A 20,135-nucleotide genomic window follows, 5' to 3' on the forward strand; every position below is an offset into this window, starting at 1 on the left:
GGTAAATTGAAATGATTACTGGAAAACAAACGTACAAACAAAAATAATAATCAGAGTTTTCAAAACTAGAATGAAATGGAGTGAGTTCCTTCTCACTGCAAGCCTTGGAACAAAAGTTGTTTGGTCTCTTTACTGGGGATATGATAGAGAGTAGTCTTGTTCTATGATGTATTGGAGCAAATGTCTCTGAATTCCTTTCCACTGCTCAGATTCTATGAAACCAGAGAAATTAGGTTCAGTCAGGGTCTCACTTCCCCAGTAATATCCAAATCAAAAGGACTAAATTGTAAGTAGAAAAGCCAGGACAAGTATTTTAAGGCAGAAAGATATGTGCAGGGTCAGAATGCAGATTACACTAAGAGTGCTGGTAAAAAGGTTAGCTTGGCTGATACAATTGACCTCCTAAAATTGCTGAACTTCAGTCAACTATTTAAAACTGTAATAGATTGGTTACAGACTCCATTGTTGGAAGGAGTTCCTATGCAGAAAAAAATTATAAGTCCTTGAGATATTGACTAAAGGTGATTTTTAGTGGCATATGGACTTATGGTTTGGGATATAGATAGAAGAAAGTCTATCCCCACTATTTTCCCCTCCTCTAGTTCTCTGCATTTGGATAGCCTGAGGATAGTGTGTGTGTGTGTGTGTGTGTGTGTGTGTGTGTGTGTGTGTGTGTGTGTGGTGTGTGAAAGAGAGAAAAAGAGACAGAGAGAAAAAGAGAGAGAGAAACAGACAGAAACAGACACAGATAGACACAGAGAGACAGAAATAAAGAAAGAAAAAGAGAGAGAAGCACAAAAAAGAGAGAGAGAATGAGGAGAGAGAATGAAAGAGAGGGAGGAGATAGAGAAGGAATGAGAGAATGAGAGAGTGAAGAGAGAGAGAAAAAGAGAAAGAGAAGTCAATAATCATTTATTAAGCACTTAGTACATGTCAGGCACTGTGCTAAACTTTAGGAATACAAATATCAGTATAAAGAGAGTTCTACAACTCAAGAGGCTTAATTCTAATGAGAGAAGTCAATACATTAAAAAAAAAAAGCTGGAATGAAAAAGGGGATGAAGGTAATCTCTGATATCATAGAGAAAACTGAGGAAGAGAATCAGGAGTACAGCCTGAAGAGGAAAGTATATGTGGAGGACATGTCTCTAGGGTACTTCTCAGTCTGCCAAGGAGCTTCTATTGCGGGCTCCCTTTGGAGAGGAGGAAGGCTGCTGTCATTCATTTCCTACCACTCATTCATTTAGTCTATTTCAGAAAGATTTTCAGACTTTGACCCGACTTAATAGAGCCGATGTCCCAAATTAAATCTTTATATATAGGCTTCTCCATATGGACTATATCTCCCAGAGGTATTTGGCACAGGGATTTATAAGGATCCTGAAGGTGATATTCCAGGGCCCTTTTGTGAGAAGTATGAACGTCACTCACTGAGCATATAGGACTTTCAAAGTAAAGTTCTAAGACAATCGGCACTATAGCTGCAATTTTCCTGGGGGTGATAGTCCTTTTTTTGTCTTATCTGTAAAAGAAATTTCCCTTCTCCACTAGCAAAAAACTTTGCATGAAAGAGCTACAGAGTGAGTAAAGACTCTTCTACTTGAGCTGAGGAAGCACAATATGAAGGGACTGGATAGGAAGTACAATTGAAAAATCTAGGACTTAATTAGGAAGGAGAGTATAAAAGTCCTTTCCTTCCTCGTGCCAGTGGGAGTTGGAAGGCTTGCATTAGGCCCTTAAATTGTGGATTTTTTTACTTGGAAGGAAACTTACCGACAGGAGAAGAATGAATTTTCAACCTATGGGGGGAGGAGGGAGCTGAGATGATGATTGTTTCTGCTATATATGTCTGTTGGTCATAAATGGTCCTCCTTATGTAATCCAATTAAACTGCTTTCTAAGATAATGATGCTGGTTTAGGGACAGTTGATTGGTAGCATAGTGTGAAGAGAAGGAATGGCTACCAATAAATATGAGTGATCCCTAGAACTGATTGACACCCATTCCTACAGATGTGCTAAGATCTTAGGAGACAACATGAATGTAAGGACCAAGCAGCTAGTGGTAAACTTCCATAGCACCACCTGGTGGCCATATTCATGACCTCATTTCTCTTTGCAATAATCCAGTGAAGAAGCCTAATCAGGTAGGTATTGTTTATTATCTATATTTAAATGAAGGCAGAGGGGTTACAACTTGCTCAAAGTCACTTAGGTGATAGAGCCAAAACATCATTTCCCTACTCATCCGTTGTTCCAGACTTATTGGAATAATGTGAGTCTTAATAAGCAATTCTGTAAGGAACTTTTCAACAAACTGGACAGTGGTAGTCTAATTATGGGGAGTTTGTGGGGTGGTCATACTTTAAATCAGTTACTTCCTCTTATGGAGGCCCCTACTGTGAGCTAATTTAAGGAGTAGGTTCTGTCTAATTTAATTTAAGGAGTAGATTCTATCTGGATCATCTGAGTCTTTCTCCTAAGATTGAGCCATGGTCTCTTGTAACTAATGGGATTTTAGAACCTTGACTGAAGCACCAGGAAATTTGTCTACCACTATCACTGAAACCTTGGAAAATTGATTGGGCCTAAATTTTATCACTTCCAAAATGAAGGTACTGGACTAGAATTCACTACCTAACTCTAAAATGTTATTACTTTTCTAATAATAATAGGTCTCCCCAGCTATGTGATTCTGGGTAAATGGTATATTTTCCATGAGCCTTCAATTTCCTTAACTGTCAAATAAGAAAAATAACACCTGTAGATATTATTTTGTGAGCTATATGGCACAGATGGCTAGAAAATCTGTCTCTTACAAAGACATGGATTCAAGTCCTATCTCTGACACATAATGGGGAGATGAGCCTGAGTAATTCATTAAACCTTTTAGAGCTCCGTGCAGTTCTCTAAGACTCTAATAGGTGTTGATCTGCATTGCAGTGGGAGTTTTGTCTTCTTGCAGTTTGCTATACCAGAGAAATCATATTTCTGGCAAACATGTTCATATCTATATCAATGTATCTGTACTACCTATCTCACAGGGTTTCTGTGAGACTAAAATGAGAAAGGTAGGTAAGATTCTTCTCTATGCTCAATTGCTATATAAATGTCAGCTCTTAGTAGTAGTAGTAATAGTAATACTGACATTTATGTAGCTCTTTAAGTTTACAAAGTACTTTACTCACAGCAAGCTTGGTCTCTATGACACCTGAGAGGAATATCTATGGTCATTCCTCTCATCCTTTTCCCACCAGACAACAGAGGGATTATGCAGGCAATCTACCCAAACCTCAGGATAAATATATTCTCACCTACTCCTTCCTGACACTTCTAACATGAAGCCATCTCTTCCTTCATTAATATTCTTTTTCTTCCTCATTTACTGCCTGCTGACACTTTCCCTACATAAGCAGCAACACACTGGATGCAATAAGATGAGAAATTTTGAGTTTTTTTTTATTCTTCTAATCTCTTGAGATCTAATTAAGAGAGCTTGGGGCAGTAGATTGGGGTGTTAGGATTTGGCTTTCTGCTGTCACAGCAAACCTATTGCCTTCCAGGCTCCTCTGAGCAGCCAAAGCCTGGAACATCTGTGCAGTTTCCCTCTCTCCATCCTACCACTTCTACTCTCACCATGGCCCACCCCAATCTAGAATGAAGGTCAAATCTCTCCCTCTCTGCGGCTTCCAGGCATTTGAGAACACAGTCTAATATTCACCAAATGTGAATATAGTATATCAGTTTAATGAGCTGCAATTCGTCATTATTGTTGTTATGATTAGTATTAATGCTCTGAGCATTACTGCCAAATGATGGGGATCATTAGTTGTATGATAATGAATTGGACCTTGGCTTGTGGGAGGTTCCTGAGTCCCACGTCCATGACTGATGAGAGAGTCAGGGAAATGAGAGGGTACAAGGGATAGTAATGAGCTGTCCAGAAGTGGAATTCACTGGAGTATGCCTTTTGGGAATGAAGAAAGACAAGTGAGTGTGTGTGGAGGGGGGAAGTGTGGAGATGTGTGTGTAGGGAGATCGGTGATCTTATTGCTCATAAGATTACATAATGAAGCCAGGAATGTGGAACAAAAGATACCAGTGACATTTAGCTCTTTTAGTCTTGCCCCCAAGTTAATATTCTTGGAAACAAGGTCATTAGTTCCTTAGTAGTTTTGCTAAGAGGAATTCTAATAATGATTTGAAATGGTGTAGACTTATGATTACAAATAGAACAGAAATTTAAAGGAATATTCTAACTTCAAATCAAAGAAGAGATGGGGTAAAGAGCCTGAAACCCAGAAAAGATTTCAAAAAACATATTTACAAATGTCTGGGAACTTCTCTAGCTTAGCTGACTATGTGGCACTGGCTGGGAGTTTGCCTTACAAAAGAATAATAGGTGGTCCTTTACCTTGAAGGCATATAGAACTAAATTTTAGCAAACAGTAGTACAGTGCCAAAGTAACATTGGAAGAGACATCCATTAAGAGTGTAGATATATGCAAAGAGGAAGACATCAGAGAAAAGAATCTAACATAAGAACTAAACTCAATAGAAAATGCAGCATACCCATAATATGAGAGGCTTGAGTTGTCCCAGATATGTGTGGGCCAGTTTCCTTATGTGTATACCTCACTATGCTTGTTCCATGAGCATTCATGTTTTCTCTATATATTTTTTTCCATCACAAGCAATAAAATAATTTTTAAGTAACCTTCAATGAGTGGGAGAGTTTATTTCTGTGAATATAGGCAGGTAGGGGTAAAGTGGAATTTTTTAAAATTTTATTTTGTCATGCTGTTTAATTAAATACTTTAAAAAATGTATCTTTTCATTGACATAAAATAATCACATCAGTGGGGTCTCATAAGCCCTAGTTTTGGGTAGATTCAGACCAATGCCCATAACTTACTTAATTCTGAGAGCAGGATTCAAGGAAGGCTATGTGTGTATATGGGAGTATTAACTATTTATGGGGTAAAGGGAAGGGGAGGAAGAGAAAGTATATGGGAAGTGGTGAAACAAAGAGTTGAAAATTGAAAATCTATACTCATAAGTGTACTTGTCTTTTGAGGGCACTCAGTGATTGCCTATTGTACTCTGTAAGTGTGAGAGTTTTCTAAACTTTATGGAATCTCATGCTTATTACTTAGTAGGAAAGTTTTTCCATCATCTGTCCTTTATGCTTGAGGCTCTTCTTAAATAGTCCTAGGAAGAAATAGAGACTCAAAGGTATAAATGAGCCTTGACTAGAAAACACAGAAACTGTGAGTTATAATTTTAGTGCTATCACTTATTAGGTGATCTCAAACAAATAAGTTCATTTTGTAGTTCCTTATTCATTAGGGGCTTATCCCAGCAAGCCTTTCTTATGAACCTGTAGGAAAGAATTAATTATAATTACAAAGTATCTTTGCAAAAAGTATAGACATCTTGGTCATGATTTGGATTTCCTCAGTTCTCAGTAGCCTCTTTTAGAGAATGAACTTATGAGCTTTATGCTTTGGGGATTCTGAACAATATATTCATAGGAAGATCTATTCATTCATACAGAAGAGCTTTGGGGTCTCCTGATTTCTTTCACATTTTCTGGACTTCTCAGAATGTTGCTGATGGTGCTTGACAATGACAGCCAATTTGCTTTTCCTTAAAATGCTTTTTAAAGCTTGTGGCTGGGATAATTCTATGCATTCAGGGCAAGATAAAGGCATTGAAACTTCATTCCCATTGCTAAGACAGGACTGGCGAAAAACTGTGTCATTAGGCTTCAATTGCTGGGTCTGAGAGACATATCTGACAAATGGTAGAGGTAAGTAGATCCTGGGGATCTGAACTATCTATTTTGAAGCCATGAGCAATGAAGAATTGAATCACCTATTTAGAGCTAGTTTCAGTACACCACTCACCCTGTACTTTCCCTGGAGATGTTGTAAACATCTCTTTGCCTGTTCTTCTTCTCCTTTTGAGCATAAAATTCTTGGGGTAGAATCTTAAAAATTCTAGCTCTTTATTTTAAACCTAAGGAGGCATGGAAAGGTTCATTCAATGTGACATAGAATTGGGGCTAATACTGTCCACTTTCCATTGCACCAGAAGAGTCAATTCTTGGAAATGCCCTGCAGGAAGCCAGACTATCTATGGTAGATACATTTATGGGTACTGGAACTGGCTCTGAACTAAAACTATTCCCATTTTTCTCCTTATAATTAGAATGAGCATCAGCAGAAGACTTCCAACCTTGGCTAGTTCCTCTTTTCATTAAAAGGATCCCCTGCCTCTGGATAAAAGGGAGGAAAATTAGAGTTCTTCTTAGAAAATAACAATACCTTCTTCAGCAGTAGAGATGTCTGGATCTAAATGAGCATTCAGTGGTGATTGCCAGCTAGGTGATCTGTTTATATCCCCAGTGATATTCTGAGGGCGATGTGAACTCTAGAGGGCGATGCAGTTGTCTAAGCAAATTGTCCATCCAGACAATGGCTTTATTTTGATAACAGAAGAAGCTTTATAGCTAAAGGAAATGCTGCTTTCATTTTGTTAATCTATGGAAAGAAAACTGGACTTGGAATCATAGGACTGGGTTTGATCCCAACTCTATCATTCATTAAATTTGTGATGTTGGGCAAATCACTTAACCTCTCTGGGCTTCAGTTTCCTTATCCATAAAATGAAGGGTTTCATCTAGCTCTAAATCTATGAAAGTGTAACCCTTTTGGGTTGACCTCAAGTGTTCAGAGATTCTCTTGCTTTCTAGGTTAGCAAGTGGTTTCCCACATAGGAATATGGAAGCCAGTTAATTGAATCGAGGCAGCAAACAATCTAGGAGCAAGATGTTTCAAAGGGCAACTGGGTGTCACAGTAGATAGGATACTCAGCCTAAAGTCAGGAAGACCCAAGTTCAAATCAAGAAACTGATATTTATTACCTGTTTGCTGCATCACACAATTCTGTTTGCTTCAGTTTCCTTAATTGCAAAAAATTAACTGGAGAAGGAAATGGCACGTAATTCCAGTATCTCTGCCAAAAAAACTCCAAATAGAGTCACAAAGAGTCAGACACAACTGAAAAATGACTGAACTATAAAAGATGGTTCATATTTCAAGAAAAAAAATATGCACAGTTAATATCAATATCCTTTCTCCATCTAGCCCAGCTTACTAGTCAAGAGTCAATAATCAGAAACAGTCACTGTGCAGAGTTGGAACTCTCCTCTCCCTGCCTTAATCTAATCTGCTGCCTGGATATCCAATTGAAAGGCCTCAGGGAGCCCTTCTCTGCCCATCACACACTTTACACTGTTGAATGACTGCCAGAGACAGCTAGGTGCATAGTGGTTAAAACACTGGACCTGAAGAATGACCAAAAATATAAAGAACACTGGACGCATATTTAAAAAGACCTGAGTTCAAAATTTACTATAATGAGACTCAAGGAAAATTGCTTAGTCTTTGTCTGCCTCAGTTTTCTCAAAAGTTAAATGGTAATGATAATAGCATGTACTTCAAAGAATTGCTATGAGGATCACATGAGATGATATTTATAAAGTGTTGAGCACAATGCCTGATAAGTAGGTACATAGTAGGCACCTAATAAATGCTTGTCCCCTTCCCTGGATAACTTGGAACTCTGTTCCACTCCAATCTCTTTTCTACTATTCACTGTCTTGCTACTGCTCTCCAAAGTCTATCATCTTCCATTTTCTCCCTAACCTTTCCATCTGCTCTGAAACTGAATTGCAGATAATATTATCTCCTCCAATTAGAATCTGAGCTCTGTAATATCAAGAACAAGTTTAATTTTCTATTTGCTTAACATAATGCTTTGCACATACTAAGTGCTTAATAATTTTTCCCTTTTCATTCTTGTCCTTTCTGGCAGCTGGTCCCTTTCCTGTTTCCATCTTTCTCTTGCAATTGATATCCTTCTTGTTCTTGTTTTTACTAGACTTTTGTATGAAAGAGTTCCAGTTTTTTTTTATTTAAAGAAAATGTATTGAAACATATCTTCCCCTTAGCTAAGAGGTGAGGGAATACTAGGGCAATATGTTGTATATAGTTGAGATGAGATCACCGTGGTGGGTGGTTTTTTGTTTGTTTTTCTTTGTTTCAAGATGGAGTGCTTTAATGTTGGGGGAAAAGATGGAGAGAAAGAGAGGGAAGAATATTTCCAGAAAACACTGATGCAAAAACAAAAATAAATTCTGTAAAAACATGACAGTAGCCTTGAATAGAGTGTAACTTACCCTAGGAATCACCTTGACTTCTCCAATCAGAATGGAGCCTCATCAAAGGATGTGGAGGAGGGAGAGGATATGTGATGTTTTTGGAAAGCATCTGATCAGATTCAGAAAGATGGGGAAAATGAATGCCCTTCTCTATATATAGGATGCTGCCAGATGGCAACTCAATTTGGTCTAGCCAGACAGAGATGCCTCTGGGTGCCAGCTCCCCAGTCTGAGGACATGTGCCTTCATTATTATCGAATCTTTTCTGTCTCTACCAACATTGGCTAGGGAATCCTTGGACCACATTGCTTCTCCTTTTATATGGAAGTTTTCCTGACTATAGGTCTTACTTTGCAGTAGTTTCAGTGGGAGAAACTTAAAGACTCCTTATCTATACTCTTAATCTCAACTTAGGTATGGGTTAATGGAAAAGATTAAGACCCAAGAATCCCAGGCTAAAAACATCATAACAGGAAATCATGTAGGAAGAAGAATAGGACAAAACCCAAAAATCAGAACAGGGCCCGACCTTTAAAGGAGGAGGGAACTGAAGCCTTCAGGCTTCAGTTGGTTAATGGCAGAGCCAGGACTAGAATTGAGATTTCTAGAGTCTAGATCACTGGTTTCTGTGTAACTCTGTGTCAAAGATTCCCTCTCATTGTGAATGACCCAGGTATACTCTGAGGAGCTTTTGCTACTCTAGGGCATTATCTTCACTTGGATTATCTGAGAATTTCAATATCTGATGATCTTTGGGCACTTATTTACCAATTCCCCTCACAAGCACATGTGTTTACAAGGCTTAAAGAATAAGCAGGTTTGTTGTAGGTCAAAAAATACTGTAAGCAGATAGACAAAAAGGAATCTCTAGAAATTAGTCATATGTATTACCAAGAAGCACTTGTACTCAGTGGCCAGTGCAGTTACAGTCCAGAATAAGTAGTATATATACCTCCTAGTAAAGATATCATATCCTCCTTTCTGACTGCATCCACTGTACCTGGTTACTGAGTTGGCAGTTCTTTTTAACTTTCAGCAGATAGTGCTTAATGTCCTCTCATGCTTACTAGAGGCCTGTTATAGCTTCTACTGGCCTGTAGCCCATCTTCTCCTTTTACTTTTTAATGTTTCAGATTATGTATTGACTACTTTCCCTAACAGGAAAGGAGGAGAATAATGATTCTGGTGCTCAAAACATTACTTAATAGATTAGGAGGATATTTTTTCTTTTGTCTTCTATGCCTAGAACTGAGATTTTATTATGCTTCCATCCCTTCCCCCAAAGCCTTGCCTTGTACTGACACTTCTCCAAGTATACCACACTTTCAGTCCCAGAATCCCTTGGATCTACATCATCCTTCCAGAAAACTACATGGTTTCCAACTCTTTTCATTTCTCTAAAGCCTTTTATGATCTCTGAGTCTAAAAGTTAATGAGAAAATATAAGGAAACAATAGAGAATTGATTAAAGAAATTCTGAAGTTTCTTCCCTATTTGTATGAGATAGGGTCCCTATCAAAGCTTGAGGTTGATACCAACTGCCCTCCAAGGGGAAATAACTTCTTGACTTCAAGTTTTGCTCAGATTTTAAGCCTGTCTTCAAAAACAAGACCCAATCTTATTTTCAGTGACATTCTGTTTGCATCTGTTCAGTGCAGTCAAAATGCTAGCCATCTTTAACTTACTTACTACCTATCTCCACAGCAGAGATCACAATTTCTAGTCAGCTTTTGGAGGAGCCATGATGGGGGATATTAACAATTTTCCTCATGTCTCATTCCAAAAAGACAAAACAGATCAACTGGGAAGAAGTGGCTTAGGCTGTGGCAAATTATCTAAAATAGAGGGGCAGACAGGAGGTTTAAAAAAAGTCAGAATGGAATAAAAAAAAAATTTAAAGAAAAAAAAGCAAAATAATCAGGAAGGCCGAACCGCTATCCCAAGAGAAAAAGAAAAAAGGAAAAAAGAAAGGAACAACAATTATAATAACATTAAGAATAATAACAAATGCTCATATAGCACTTGAAGTTTGCAAAGCATTCTGTAAGTATTTTGTTATCTTCACAATAGCCCTGGAAGTAGGTGCTAATTATCATAGTGAAACAGAAGATGTGGGAGAGAGATAGAGGAAGAAAGTAAAAAAAGAAGGGTAGAGGGAAATATGGAAAAATAGTAAGCTGGATGATAGCTGGGAGAGGGAGAGAGAAAGAGACCATAGAGTGAATGTGACAGCTTTTATCAAATTACTGTGGTTTTCAGTGCACACAGTGTGATATTACCATCGGCAAGGAAATCAGAGCAATCTCTTTTCTCTCTGACTAGATAATTTCACACACATTAACACACTGGAAATCAACCCAATAGGCACCAAATGCTGGCTCTTTTCATTCTTTTATTAAAAAATTCATTTGGCATTGCGATGCTGCTCATTTCTCTGCCTCAGGTATAAGAGAAAAGCTTGGTCTGCTCCCCTTCCCCAAAGGCCTGCTTTGCAGAGTGGGATTTTAACTTGTTCTTACCAAGAATTACTAACTACATGCCTGACAATAGACAGAGTTGGAAACACTGAACAAACAGATTTGTGGGCAGGGAAGGACACCTAATGGTTTACACTGTTGCAGAGGAAAGAGCAATGAATTTGGAATCAGTTGGAAGGCTTGGCTTCAGATCCTAGATCTGACTTATGTGTACTCTAGTTTCCTCATATGTGAAGTGAAAAGTTGGACTGAGTTATTTCTAAGTATTGTCTCCACTCTAAATTTTATGAAATCTGAAACACCAAGACAATGCTCTAGGCCAGGGATTCTCAAAGTGTGGCCTTATAACTTTTGTAATTCCTGAAACCTTTTCTTGGGATGCAGGAGGTCAACACTATTTTCACAGTAATACTGTGATGTATAGCTGCTAATGTGTAAACATCAATAGATATAGCCCACATAAACAAAAGCTCTTTGTGGTCCTCAATAATTTTAAGAATATAAAGGGTTCTAACACCAACATTTTGAGAATCACTATTTTTGTTTTTGTGAGTCTTGGAACTTGGGACCTTCTTTCTTTCTTTACCAGAAAGCTCCAGGGCTTTAGCTTCCTGAAACATTTTTTCTGGTTTCTTCATGCTCCTGTTTTATTATTAGTTATAGATACCCAACATAGTCTATAAAGAAGGGATAGTGTTCAATGTCCTATGACTTTTGATGAGCTTTCATAAAAGCATTTAATTTAGAACTGTAAGAGATCTTAGGGGTCACTTAGTCAATTTCTCTTATTTTGTATGAAACTAAAGGCCTTAAGAAGTCAATATCATATAGGTAACAATCTATAATTTCAACCTGATTTCAATTCTAATCCTTTTCTCTGTGATACATTAGTTCCTCATATAATAAGCACAACCAAAAAATAAAACTTCAGAAAGTATCATTAAGGATGATTCTGTTGTTGACTTATGACAAAAATTAACATACAAACATTTCAGTTTACATCATGACCAGGTACACATGAACAATACAATACAATACAAAGGGATACAGATGGCTGACACACAAAAAAAGCATCCCATCCTTGGAATTTGTTTTTAATTTTCCCTTTTGTTATAATCAACTTTGCAGCTACAATAGAAAGCATGGTTCCTCCATCCTTTCTCAAGAAGTTTGATATATGACTCATAGTCTTTCCCTCCATCCTTCCCCTACCCTCAAATACACTGGCCTCCCAGTTAATAAACCTTGTCAACTCCCATGTCTGATATTTTTACCCCAACTCACCCAGGCATAGAATACCTCTTTTGTCACTATTATAATAGTACTATCTGCAAGATTGTGAACTTGAAATTCTCCCTTTTATCATAACCTCTTGTTCTGTCACTCCCTCATTATTCCCAATTTTTTAAATTTAATTTTTAAAATTTACAAGCAATTATTTCCTCTTATATCTTCAGCACCATTTGAGGGAGGAAAAAAGAAAACAAAACTCTTGTAATATATATAATTAAGCAAAACAAATTTCCATATTGATCCTGCTTAAAAATGTTTTCTTGTGCTGAATTTTATCACTCAGGAAGTAGCGTACTTCATCATTAGTTCCCATGAATCAGGATGGATCATTACATTGATGAGATTTCTTAAGTCTTTCTAAGTTGTTTGTTTTAATAATGTTCTTATTGTATAATTATTTTCCTGGTTCTGTTCTCTTTACTCTGCATCACTTCATACAAGTTTTTCCAGGTTTCTCTGAAACTTGTCTCTTTCATCATTTTTTTTGAGATAATTCCATTACATTCATATATCATCATTTATTCAATTATTTCCCAACTGTACCCCTTAATTTCTAGATCTTTGCCATGCTAAAAAAAACTGCTATAAATATTTTTGTAAGGCATCATTTTTTTTCTTTCTTTTGTTTCTTTGCCTCTCTACCTTTTCTTCACATTTAGCATGACCACCAGCTTCCCTTAATCCTCCTATTCTTCCTGATTATCAAATCTGCATTACAAAATCCCAAAACTGAAAGGGATTTCAGTGACCATCTAGATGAATCTGAACTAACATCCCATTTGCAACATACCTGACAAAGTTTTTAACTTTGACCCATTGATTCTAATTTTTTCCTTGAGACCAAACAAAACTAGTATAATACAGTGTGGAATGAGAAAGAAAAGAAAATTTATAGTGGGATCTGAAAAATGGATGTCCCCAAGTACTTTTTCTATCCTACTCATGTGCTGCTGAATATCATTTAAAGAAGTCACACAACATTTCTGAATGAGTCCCTTGCAGATACATATATAGAGTCATGTCCTCCCTGCTATTTGAAAGTTCCTTTATTCTTCCCTGATTGGCACCTAGTCAAACTTCTTGCAATGGTAGTCCCACTTTTCAGATCCCCACTCTCCATACTAGAAGAACTTTCTCCTCTTTGCCTTCTCTACTTAGCAGGGTGCCTCATTTCCCATTTTAATGAGAACACTGAAGCAGATTGCTATTTTTCTCTTCTTTCTCATTCCACACTCCCAAACACTGCTTTGTTATTTTCTATTTGTTCCCTTTTTGAGTCTTCTCTGATGAAGAAGTGATTTTCCTCCTTTCCAAAGCCTCGATCCTACCCTCTTCTAACTTTTCTGTGAGTTGATCCCAACTCACTCTTTATTTGCATTTTTTATTTTTCTTTATTTTCTGTTGTTTACAAATATGCCTTGCTTTCACACTAAAAAAAGTCTTTATGTGATTCGGTCCCACCCTTAAAACTGTTAGGTTGTATCTTCTCCCTAGACAACAATCCTAGAAAAAGTCGTTTTCTCATTGATTCTGCTTCCTCATTATCACTTCACTTCCCTTGCAAGCTGAACTTTGATCCTACTCTCTCCAACATAATTAATGATATTTAAAAATAAGTTTTTATTAATCTTCTACTTTTTATATCATCATAGTTATACAAAATATATCTCCCTTTTTCCTTTCCAGAGAGACATCAAATATAACAAACTAATTTGAGAGAGAAAAAAATCAATGAGACTGATTGATACATTGAAAAGGTCCCAAAAGATGTGTGATGTGTAATTTCTGTGGACCTCTCACTTCTGCAAAAGGGGTGGAGATGTTCTTTGATATCTCTTTATTTGAGTACTGCTTAATCCTTATAGTTTGTTATATTCACTTTTGATTTTTTTGAGGTGTGGTTGTTCTCATTGTTAATTTTATTTTTTTTAGCTCTGCTTCACTCTGCATCAATTCATATAAATCTTTCCATGCTTCTCTGAATTCTTCACATTCATTATTTCTTATGTATTATTCCATTACATTAATGTACACAATGTGTTTATTCTCCAATTGATGGGCATCGACTTTGCTTCCAATTATTTTCTATCACAAAAAGTGCTTCTATAAATTTTTTGATGAATATGGGATTCCCCCTTCCACCTTTTTTTAAAAATTGTTTCCTTAGGTAATGGAGACTCTTGTTCAAAAAGCATGGACATTTTCAGTCCCTTTATTTGCATTTCAGCTCTCCAGCATATTAGACAACTATCTTCTTTTCGCATAGTTACTGTCCTAGTTTAGACCCTCATAATCTCTCTCTACATTATTGCAGTAACCTCTTAATCCTTCTCTTTTTTTTCTCCTCTCTGCAATTTAGCCTCCAAAGAGCTACCAAAGTAATTTTTTAAGGCACAGATCTGATTATATCACTTCAATACTCAAAAGATATTCAATGACTCCTGATCATTTCTAGAATAAAATGCAAACTCTCATGTCTGGTATTTAGCACAGTCCATAGTACAGTTCTAAACTACCTTTTGCAACTTTTTTCCCAAATGTTTTGCAAACATTATGGCATCATATAAATGTGCAGTTTTATTATATTATTTCTATTCATACAGTATAGATTTTAGTCAGCATTTCCCCAAAATTGGCATTCCATTTACTGTTTCCATGTGTTCATTCGCACCCAGAACTTATTTCTTCCCCATTACCATCTCTAATAACGATCAGCTTTGATGCTGAGTTCTACTGCTATGTCCTACTAGAAGCCTTTCCCAGTGCCCATAGCTATGAATGCTCTCTCCCTTCTCAAATTACCTTGTATTTATTTATCTGTATACATAGCATAAGCTCTGAGCAGAATGTAAATTCATTGGTGGCAAACACTGTTTCATTTCTGTCTTTAAATCCCTAGTTCTCTGCATATATTAGATTCTTAATAAATATTTGTTGAATTGAATGACAGGAAGGATATTGGCATTAGCCACAGCTGAAAATATTTGTGAAGTAGTTAGCAGAATGTCTGGCATGTATTAGGTATTTAACAATCATTCCTTCCTTCCTTCCTTCCTTCCTTCCTTCCTTCCTTCCTTCCTTCCTTCCTTCCTTCCTTCCTTCCTTCCTTCCTTCCTCCCTTCCTTCCTTCCTTCCTTCCTTTCCTTCTTCCTTCCTTTTTTGCTTCCTTCCCTTCTTCTTTCCTCCCTCCCTTCCCCTTTCTTTCTTACATTCCTTTCTTCCTTCTTTCTCTTCTTTTTAAAATTTTAAGATTGAATCTCTCTATCTATTTTGTCCAAATTTTATGTCCAATGGTTGCTATTCATAGACCTGATTCCCCCCTTTCCTATTCCTTTTCCTAGCTATACTGGTTTGCTTCTCAAGCAGAATTTAGTGCAGATATCTTATTATCATAGCCTACTATGGCTCAGAACTTCCAAGTTCAAGAGATCTGCCAGTTTTAGCCTTCTGGTTAATTGTAAATAGAAGTAAATACCACTACACCCAGCTTTTTCCATGTTGACAATGAATTATTAACAATAGCTCAAGTCAGACCATCCAAAGAATTCTCATTTCATGTATAAGTAACTGAACTATTTTCTTCACCTTTTTCATTAAAAAAATATTTTATTTGAAAAAACAGAATAAGAAAAAAAGAAAAACAAAGGAATACAAAATGAAATAAAACAAAACAAAAAGAACACTGGCATGTATCCAGCGGTATATCAAAGAAGATTCAAAATATATAACAAATTGCCATGTACATATATGTGTAAATATAAAATATGTAGCAAGAATTATATTCACAAATGCCCATTTTTTTCTTTACTCTCTTGTACATTATTCTTTTGTTATTTTCTTCTCTGTGCACCTTATTTACTTTATTCTTTTTTCCCCTTTTACCCCCCCCATCCCCAAGCAAGCTATAGTTAAGAAAAGATATATTTAAGTATACATATGTAGATATATAATTATATACATATATACACACACACATCTTTATTATCCCTGCTGACCCTTTGCTTTAATTATGCTCTTAACTTGCTTTGTAATTACTTAACCTCCCCTCACCTATGGATCTCTCTGTTGTTTTCTTCCCCTATCTTTTGCTTCTCCATCCATCCATCCTTCCCCCCCCCCCTTACTTTTTTAATAGATTTTGGAGGCTGCTATATCCTTCATAGTAGTGTTGCCTATTTAACTCATTCTTAATTTTCAGAATTAAGAGTCCTCCTCCCCCGCTAATGCCTCTGTATCTGTTCTTCTTCTGCACCTCATTTGTATAACATAATCACTATTTTTACTTTAACTCTGCCATGCTTTCTTTTGAGCTACCCTATTGTTGATGTGAATGTTAAACATATAATATACATACCCCATGGAAAAAAGAAAACATAAATAATTTGTCCATGATTAAACAGTTTATCCATGCTGAGTTACTTGAAACTGATCTTTTATATTCTCTCTTATAGGTTAAATGTTCTATTGAATTTGGGTTTGTTTGATACGAACTCCTGAAAATCTGCAAATTTGTTGAATGTCCATTTTTCTCATTCATTATTATAGATAATTTTGCTGGATATGACATTTTTGACTCCAGACCTAGTTCTTTTGATTGTTGGTAGATATGATTCTAGGACCTGTGGTCTTTTATTGCAACTGATAATAAGTCCTGTTCAATTCGATTTATAGAACCAGCATATTTGAATTTTTTCTTGTTTCTTGCAAACTTTTCTCTTTGATTTGGGAGTTTTGAAATTTGGCAATAATATTCCTGTGTGTTTTCCCCAAAAGATCTCATTGAGGGGGGTGATCAGTGGATTTTTTATTCCTACTTTCCTCTCATGTTCTATCACTCTAGAACAATTTTTTAGATTATTTCCTGCATTATTATCAAGGTTCTTTTTTTGGTCACAACTTTCAGGTAGTCCAATTATTCCTGTAATTTCTTTTCTTAATCTGGTTTCCAGATTTGTTATTTTTTATGTTTCTTATGTTCACATTCTGTCCTATTTTCTCATTCTTTAAAATATGTTTTGTTATTTCTTGATCTCTTGTAGCTTCAATGGTTTCCCTTTGCTTGATTCTAATTTTCAAAAAATTATATTTCATCTTTTTATATTTGTATCCTCTTTTCTATATTATAACTTTTTTTCCCATAATCTTTTTGTTTTTCTTGGATTTTTTTTTTCTGAAGCAATTGGGGTTAAGTGACTTGCCCAAGGTCACACAGCTAGGAAGTGTTAAGTGTTTGAGGCCAGATTTGAACTCAGATTTTCCTGACTTAAAGGTTGGGGTTCTATCCACTGTGCCACCTAGCTGCCCCCACTTGATGGTTTTTATTTTTATTTTTTCTCAGTATCTCTTATTTGATTTTTAAATTCTTTTTTGAGTTCTTCTATAACTTCTCTTTGGGCAGGGAGTTATTTCACATTACTCTTTGGGGTAGAAGTTTTTTTTTTTCTTCAGTGTGCTCCTCTGGAGATGAACCCTGGTCTTCTCTATTGCCATAGTAAGTTTCTATGGTGGGGTTCTTTTTATTTGCTGATTCATTTTTTTTTAAATAAGAGGTATTAGGGTAAGCACTTCTAATCCTGGGGTGGGAGAATGGTGCCTCAAGCTTCCCTTCAGCTCTCCACTCTGACTAGGAACTCCAAACCAAGAAATACACTCTCCTGAAAGTGCCTACAGCCAGCAATATCCCCGACCTGTTCTTCTGCATTCACAGGTATCCTGGTTCCTTTTTGCTTGGGGCTGTATCAGCACCACAGCTGAGCCTGGCATTCTCAATCATTTCATTCATTCTTGCTGGACTCAAACCTCAACTCCACAAATAGTCCAAGAGGTGAAAGTTTATGTGGTTCCTGCTGAAACTCAAGTCACATCTACATAGCCAAGAGTCCCCACTTGGTGTTTCTTCTGAGCTGGCTGGGAGGTATTTACACATCACAAGGATTAATTCTGGCTTGGAGTCTTCTGATCTTGTTGGGTTATAAGAGGAGGATCCCTGTTCTGCCCCGAATTTTCTTGATTTTTCGCCAATCTATGTTTGCTTTGAGGCATAAATTTGTTCTATATGTTGGGGAAATATGGAGAGCTTGAAACTTTCCAATCTACTCTGCCATCTTCCCAGAATCCTCTACAACTCACCTTCTTCTAAAGAATAATATGAGAAAATTTATAAGAAGCTTTCATTAAAATATAGCTAAATTATGCTTATAGTTTTTCCCTCACCTATTAATTTAGTAATACTGTCAAAATAGAGAATAAAGTTCCTCTTACTTGATCTGTTCTTAATGCAGTGATGCTGGCTCTCTGTAACCACCCTTCTCTCTTCTAGATATTATTCAACCATCTCTTTTATGCTTTGTTCTAGAATTTTCTCTGCAAAGTCAAGTTCACTGAAATAATTTGCAGACTTTATTCTCTTCCCCCACCTTTTTTTAAAAAAAAAATTAGTTTACTTTTTTCCAATATCGTGATACACATTGAGTTTTCCATGCTTCTTCAAATGTCAATGATAATAACTCAGTAATCACATTTGCTGCTTCATTTTAGGACTTGAGAATATAGTTCATTTAGTTCAGATGATAGGATACCACCAAGGGCAACTAGGTGCTTTCTTATTTTTTCTTACTTATTTTGAATATCAACTTTCCATGGAGATAAATCCTACTTATCCATCCTCTGAAATTTGCTTTTCTATGATCCAGAGTGAATGTCAGACTGCACCCAGATTTCTTCTTCTCTATCTCAAACTCCAGAAAGAAGTGGTCATTTCTTCTCAAGGGTTAGATAATCTCCATTCCAATAAGCAGCTCTTCCCAGTTATTGGGAATCAGATGTAGAATAGAACTTTTCCTTATTGATTTCTCCATTTGTTGAAAGATGAAATCACCACTAAAACAAATAAAGAGATTATTAGCTGCTTCTTTTTTCTGACAGAGAAAGCTCAAGTAAATATAAAGATAACTGATATCTCCTCATCATTACTAGATCTTTTTTCTGTGCCAGGCTTGTGATCTATTTCCCAGACTCATTATCTATTTTTCTCTTTCTCTTTAGATGGTCTGCAGCATAATTCATGACAAAATCATTTTTATTTCTCCCTCCATTGACCCCTACCCAAATATTCTGTCATGATTCCCCTTATCCCTGCCCAGGTTCCTGGATTTCCTCTTATAACTATAACTTCTTAATAAACAAGGCAATCTGACCTCCCCTCTACTTCACCTTTATCTTTCCTATTTCTATTGGCTAAAGTTTAACTACCCAGAATCATTATTCATTTGTGGATTTTATCCCATCAAATCAGTAGCATCTATGATATAAAATTTTTTTCTTTGCATTAAAATATCTAATTCCTCTGTTGTCATTGTTGTCATTTAAACTTTGGGCATTTGTGAATAAACACTTAAAGCCTTAGGTTTTACTACTTTATCTTTAGTTGGATTCTGTGTCCTTTAAACTTCTGCATAAGTATTCTTTATAGTATTTAAATCAAGGTTGAGAGATAGTCTTCTCTCTTCCCCATAATTTTTAGTTTTAAAGTTTTTTTAAAATTATATTTCCAAAACACTCAAAAATACATTTTCATCAGATCTTGTTAGTTGTACTGCATTTCTCTCCAGGAAACTCTCCTATAGTTAAAACCACAAGTCCACAAGGATAAATTCCATTCTAAGGAATTTCCTTCCCAAATTAATTTTTCTTTTATGTATCCCTTCCTTTTAACAGATAATGGCAAGAAAAATACAACTTATGTCCCATGGTCTTTGGTTTTCTGTCCAAGACTTTATAATCCTTGGCAATACTTTTGAAGTTCCTCCTGCAAGTGTCATTTGTACCAATGTGAATCACCAGAAATGGTACCATAGTTGTCATCTGGTTTGATAAATCCTGAAGAATTCTTATTTATATCATGGATTCATGTCCCAGGAAGCCAACAGAGCTCTATTGTTGTTATCAAGTCAATAAATAGTCTTAGTACCATTGAGTAGGGATTTTCCAATTACTGTGAGTCTTTTCTTCTTCCTTTGACCCTAACTGGTTGGGTTCTCACCCGATAGCTTCCAGGTAGCTCTTCTCTATGATTCTTGGAAAAAGAAGAAGTTTCTTCCTTCTCAGAGTAAACAGTTTCTTCCCCTTCAGTAAGATCCT

Source organism: Antechinus flavipes, chromosome 3 (assembly GCF_016432865.1).
Source record: "Antechinus flavipes isolate AdamAnt ecotype Samford, QLD, Australia chromosome 3, AdamAnt_v2, whole genome shotgun sequence".
Taxonomy (NCBI): Eukaryota; Metazoa; Chordata; class Mammalia; order Dasyuromorphia; family Dasyuridae; genus Antechinus; species Antechinus flavipes.